Below are 6,540 nucleotides of genomic sequence, written 5' to 3'. Positions count from 1 at the left end.
GGGGTAGGGAGCGTGCAAAGTGCAGAAGGGACGGGCCAGGGATCTTTATAAAGGCAGAAAATAGGCACGTTCCGGTTCCAGGTCCCTTATCCTTTATTAAAGAAAAGCTCAGCTGCTCTCCATGCACAGCTCCTCCTGATTTTTTGTTTCCACACCAGTGTGCGTGCAGCTTTATGCAATACCAGCCGTCCTGGAAACCAGCGCATAACTCGAATTCGCATAAAGGGAACCCACTTTACAATGTAACAACTGGGGATACCTTCCAAGACCTCGGCCCTACTGACCCCCAGACCCGTTTCTACCACTTTTAAGGACAGTTTTGGGACTCGCCAACAGCTGGCAGTACATGCGAGCACAGGGTGGCGGCGAATGTTACCATAAGGGGGGTGGCAACAACTAAAACATGTGTCACGGACAAGGAGCGAGCAGCACAGATCCACACGGCAGACTATATTTTTGTGCACCTCGTTCCCACAATGCACTGCACCCATCCCATAAGAGTGAATGGACCTTGCCGATCATGAATTTTTGGTTTAAAAAGGGTCATCGCATCAGAGTGAATTCGTACATACGGAACCTGCATAAAGCGAGAGGAACGTGTATCGGGTTTGTCTGATGTACGCACCAACTTCTGGGCCTGATCCTGAAATCTTTCATTTCGGTTCAATGTTGCTGAAGTCAATGGGGTTCTGTTCTGCTTTAAAACCCCTTCCCGCTCCTGAGCGTAACCAAAGTCTAGCAGCTGTGCAATGCTCAAAACTAGCAGGATGACGGAGATCACAGACCTTTTTCCAGGCGTCGAGGCTGTAGAGGGTCGTTACTGAATTTGCCATATTCCAAATAGGGACTCTTAGTGGAATGTTTCATTTAAATTAAGTAGCCTCTGGAGACTTTCTGGATGTGATATTCTTGGCTCCATTTTCTTTTTTTGAAATGTCTTCTTTGGTGGGCAAGTGCTATGTTATAATTTGGCAGTCTGCAGTTGGGGATTAGATCAGATTTAAAAGGCACAATACAAATGGTTGCACAGCCCAAATTCGTGAACAACAGTGATACACTTCCTCAGATTACATATACAAAGGGATATTCTGTGCCATTGATTTCAAAGCAGGTAGCACTGGGTGGCGGGGAGGAGGTGGAGATTGTCTGCTTAAAACTGAGCGCCCAGTATAGCCTGAAAAGGTTATAGAAATAACACGGCCTTTCTTTTGCTTGTGTGCTGTGTTTGGAAAAAAAAAAAACAGATTTAAAAAAATGAATCCCAGAGCAATTATTCTCCCCCTTAAAGCCAGCGTGTTACAAATAGAGTAATTTATAAAGTTGACACTGAATTTCATACTCAGAAGAGCAATATCCTGACTTAGAGTTAATAGACTACTTAATGTTTTTTAAACAGCATATATTTATTATGTATGGAATTAAAATCTTTTAAAAAATTACCCTGTGAAGCCAGTTTCAAGAATGTGAATGTTGTCTAATGGAGTGGAAGAGAAAGGTCATGGGAACAATGAAACCTAGGTTGACGTTAAAGGGAGTTGGGGCAGTGACTGTCCTATGCATTTGGTTTCTAATCTGCTTGGTTTGGATACTCCTGATATACATCGCAGTCAGAGCTGACTGTTGCTGTGCCAACCAGAAAGCAGAACAAATGAGGATGCTCCCTTCCTGAAGAGTTACAGATGTATTGCTGGGCAACAAGACGTGGATGTTCTCCTTGCTGCTGCGGTTGATTTTGCATAGCCTTTCCCCAGGATAAATCTGTACAAATACAAGTAGAAGAAATGAGCTCACTTGGAACCTTTCCCCTGTGTACTTCACCTGGTGATTTCTGGACATGGATTAAGTGAACGCGTTTGGTGAAATGCTTTCCAACAGCCACAACCGCTGTCAACCTGGGCTTTTCACTGATGTTCCTGATAAGGTTTCCATTCACTTCAGTAAGAGCAGCTACAGCCCAGGCCCTACAACAGGATACACTTAGGAAACCCCTTGCACTAAAGCAGAATGTGGCTGAGGTTAGAGGGACTCAATCCAGACATCAGCAGACCACCCATATGGCCTGGGGCCTTGAAGTTGGGAACCTTCCCTTCCTACTCAGGCCAGATTCCCCATGATTTTATGTCCCTTGTAAAGAGTTTAGGACCAGGCCCCATTGAAGAGCAGCTTTACAACCACTCTTTCATTCTGATAAAAAAATCTGTTAGCCACATAATCTCTGGAAAGATACCTCGTGATAGGCATACATTCCTCATGTGGGTGCCTACAGCTTGGATCATGTCTCACCTTCCCTTTGGAGATGGCACATATTAAGAGAATGAGGATGGTGCATTGGTTAGAGCAGTAACATAGGACTTCAGCTCCACTGAATGCTTCTCAGGCAAGTCCCTGAGCTTCCTGGAGCCTCGGGCAGCCAGTTGTGCAATGAGGGAACTAGCACTTTTCTACTTTGCGGGGCGAAGCCTTCAGATTTAAGAGGCTCAGTTACTGCAGTGAGGGGTAAATCACAACTCAAGAAACCAACGGATAGCTGATGTTCTAGCCCTTGGACTTCTTACTACTTTGGGGCAAGTTCTTAAACCAGGAACTTCCCTAATACGTAAGATCTTTTTGCTCTTTAGCTATTATCTGATTCCAGAAGTTTGAAATCCCATGTGCTCAAAAAGACTACTCCATAATCCGGTATTTCTCCAGAAATCAGTGGAAAGTTTTTCTTTGCTTTCAAAAGCAGTTGCATCATATTTGTTTGAAAAACAATGCTAATAAGTGGGATGATTTGATTTTATACTTCTTATATGGCAGGCTTCACCGAAGTGTTTGAGTTTGCTTTAAATGTTCTGATAAGGAATATTTAAACGTTTTTTTTTTTATTTCTAAAAATTAAAAAAAAAACAACCCTTTTTCTAAATGTTCTAAACATTTTCAGTAAAGAGTAATAACTATGCAGGTTTGAGCATTGAAGATAGAAGGAGAAAAGTGCAATTCTGCTTAGCAATGTTAATAATCTGAGGAGGAGGAGGAAGGAAAAGAGACAGACTGAATAAGATCTTGAAGTCCAGGTCCACTTGTGGAACAACTTTACTCCGGTTCTCTCGTCTGCCCCCCAAAAATGGACCTAGTAAGTCTAAGAACAGCAAAAGAAGAGAGAATTCCTGCAGCATTCCCAAAGATGAACGCTGAAGAATAAGGATGTGCTTTATTAGCTGCCCTGGAGATGGGAGAAAATTAATATCTATCCATCCATCCATCTCACCGGTGGCACATGGGACTGAAGAACTGCTGCAGCTGCTACCCTGAGACCTGGACAGGATAGCAACAAAAGCAGGTCAAGAATTTGGTTCAGAGACAAACGAAGATGCAAAAGAAGCATCTTTCTGCGACCACGTTGGCCCGGGGTTGCTGCGAAACGACTCTTAGTTGCTAGTACACGGGGGACAGTTGCACGGCGTTGCTTGGGAAGCAATGACCGGATGGCTGTCCCTCAGGGCGGGCGGGGTTGGACGTGACCGACTGGCCTCGGGTCAGATGCAGGTTTCACGGTCCCGAGTCGGTGGCATCAGTCACCAGGCTAAGTATTATCCAGGTGCACGTGCGGGATCTGCCCCCGGGATAAAGGCTGCAGCCGTGTCGGTCTACGGGGAGAAGCAGTCCGTGTGGCAGAGGCGATATCTTGTGTTAAACCAACCGGACCCCGGCAAAAAGATGTTCTTTATTTGCCAGCTTCCCCAGGCAAAGGAGACTGCAAAGACGTGTCCCAGGGAATTACAAAAAAACCAGCAGCCGTGGTTTCTATCGCCTCTTGCAAAGCGGACTTCTTTAGAGAAGCTCGTCCCTCCCATTCACCCGCTAACAAATAGCCCCGGGGTCCTAACACAGCACCGAAAGCCCGGGGCGCACACGCAGCGGAGGCGGCTGCCTTCCGGAGGGGAGCCGGGAGGTGTCAGCACCCGCACTTCCACACCGGGACAGACTCAAGGATTCCCCTTGGAAAGGAAAAACCCCCCAAACTTTCAGTTCTCCGGCTTATCCTCCGGAGGGCACCAAACCCCGCGAAGTGAGCAGAGGGATCAGGTGCTGCCGGAGCGGAGCTGCCCTCGGCCGCGGGAGCAACGGGCTTTGTTGCATTTTAGTAGCAAAACAATGCCATAAATCTGCTCCTGAGCACGCACCGCCGCGAGCTGTGCTTGCACGGCTCGTGTTGTTCCCACCTTAAACAAAAATAAAAAATCATCCTCCAGAATGGCAAGGAAACGCGCGCGGTGACAGTAATAGTAACGCTAACGACGCTAACAGTGACAATGACACTAATAGTAGCGACTCCAATCGTCATTATAACAACACCCGCCACCTTTGTCGTGTCGGGAAGTTTCCAGCTTTTTTTAAAGACTGTCCACAAGGGATAAATACAATACCCCTGGATTTGCAAGAAGCTGCTGATCAAGTAAGTCGGCTCAATATTGCTCCCGAGTCCTACAGGGGAAGAGAGAAAGCAGCAGCCCCTGCCAAGGAAGAGGGGATATTTTTCCTTCGGTTGAAAGGACTTCTCTCTTGTCCTCTCCTTTGGGGCTCGAGGTGTTGTTATCTGCAGTCGAAAGTCGTGCTCTTTCAGCTCGCCTCGATTTTCCAAACGCAAGATGCCGAAGCATAATGCTCGGCTTGCTGCTCTTGGTGAGCTCCTGGGAGGTAAGATTTCAAGGCAGTTTCTTGAGAGGCAACTTCTAGCAAACGATCTCTCCAGGCGTCTAAAATAAAATCGGCTGGGTCAGCCTTTTGCAGTTGCAGCTCTCGGGGTGCGTTTCCAACTGTTCAGGATTTCGGTGCAAAAAACACCCCTGCGTGTTTCAGCGTCTGCTTTGGGGCAGCCCGGTCTTCTGCACAGCGCCGTGCACCGAGCACCAACGCCGAGACCCGCGAGCTCCAGCCACAACCCATCGCCTTTCTCTGTCGCTAGATTGAAGGGCAGCCCTGTCATAATCCTTCGCCTTTTGCAGAACAAAAAATACATCACCCGGCCATTTGCTTCCTATAATGACCCCCACACACACGCACGGCTGTTTTATTTTTCCCCCCTCATCACCATGAAGTGCCAGAGCCCAGCTTGTATTTCCCAATCAAGTTCCCATCATTACCATTTTTATTGTTATTATTTTATTTTATTTTATTGTTACCAAGGGTGCATTTTAATTTAAAGGGATACGGAACGAGCTCCCCTTTCCCGGACTTTCCCCCCTCGCTTTCCCGATGCTCCCTAGCTTTCAGGGGTACCAGCCCACAAATCAGGGGAGATTTCTTCGTAGCAAACCGGGTGTGATAGCACCAAGCGGATCGGGCATTTGCTAGCCAGTCGCAGGGAGGGAAGAGATCGCCTTTGCTTTCGATGAAGCCTTTGCTCTGCCCCAACCGGCCCCGATTTCCCCGAGAAGAAAAGCCCCGGACTGCGCTGCTTTTGCAAAATCAGATCCTGCAAATAAATGAGAGAAGCAGAGAGGAAAAGGAGAGTGGAGCCGATTGTGTATCCGTTATTTCGCATTTCAAATCACCCTTTGAAAATCCACATCCAAAGAGAGGGTTTTTTTCCTTTAAACTCCTTTCGGGTTTGCTGGGCAGCCGCCGGCGGCCCCTTCCCAGCAGCTTTTCCAAATACCTGCGCTCGCCCCCCTCCAGCTCGCGTCCTTAATTAACCGGAGCCGATTGCCTCTAATGAAATCATTAGGGAGAGAGACCCGGGGCGGGGGGGAGTCACACGGCTAGAAATCCCGTCTCCACCTTTGCTTCTCGATGTTTTAATTGTTGTGTATAAAATCAAACGACTCCTAGTCTTCTTTATTTAATTGCCCTGATCCTTGGGGGGAAAATGCTGGAGAAACCAGCTGTCCGGCTCCTGGAGCGGGCAGGGACACCCAGGACATGTACCGGAGGGGGGGGGTGGTCGTCACCCTCCACCCACCCTGGCTTCGCAGGGCTCCCCCTGTGCCACCTTGCACCCATTAGGGGAGTCGAAGCAAAGCCCGGGAGACGCGGGGCAAAGAAGTGCGGTGCGGTGCAAACGAGGCGCAGCCCTGGTCCGGGCTCGGTCGTTGCGTTTGGAGGCGGGAGGCCGGGATGGACATCGCGTGTGCGCCGCAGCCCGGGTCCGCTGGACCAGGGGCACGTTTGCAGGGGGTGAAACGGGCCAGCCCGGCTCAGCTGCGACCCGCTGCTTTGCATCCAACACCTTTACAGAAGAAAAAGAAAAATCCCAACAAAACCCTTTTCGGATTAAGAAAAAAAAAAATTAGGAAAAAAAAAAAAAAAAACAACCCCGATGGCTCCCTGCGTGTTATCTCGCTCCAAGCAGCGATCTTATTCCGCATTCTCTCCCTGGCCCGCGATTGGCTGACGCGGCCTCGGAGCGCTCGCCCATTGGTCCCGAGCCCTGGCGGCAGGCGTGGCCAGGGGAGAGTAAAAACTCGCCTTCAGCAAGAAAAGTTTTGAAACTTTCCCAAACCCTTTGAAGGGGAGTTTGGCGTTGCGGGGCTCTGCCGCACACACACACACACACAC

The sequence above is a fragment of the Crocodylus porosus genome, unplaced genomic scaffold (assembly GCF_001723895.1).
Source record: "Crocodylus porosus isolate Cpor-Errol unplaced genomic scaffold, CroPor_comp1, whole genome shotgun sequence".
Lineage (NCBI taxonomy): Eukaryota > Metazoa > Chordata > Crocodylia > Crocodylidae > Crocodylus > Crocodylus porosus.
The sequence above is the reverse complement of the archived record's forward strand: the minus strand, read 5'-3'. Positions refer to the sequence as shown.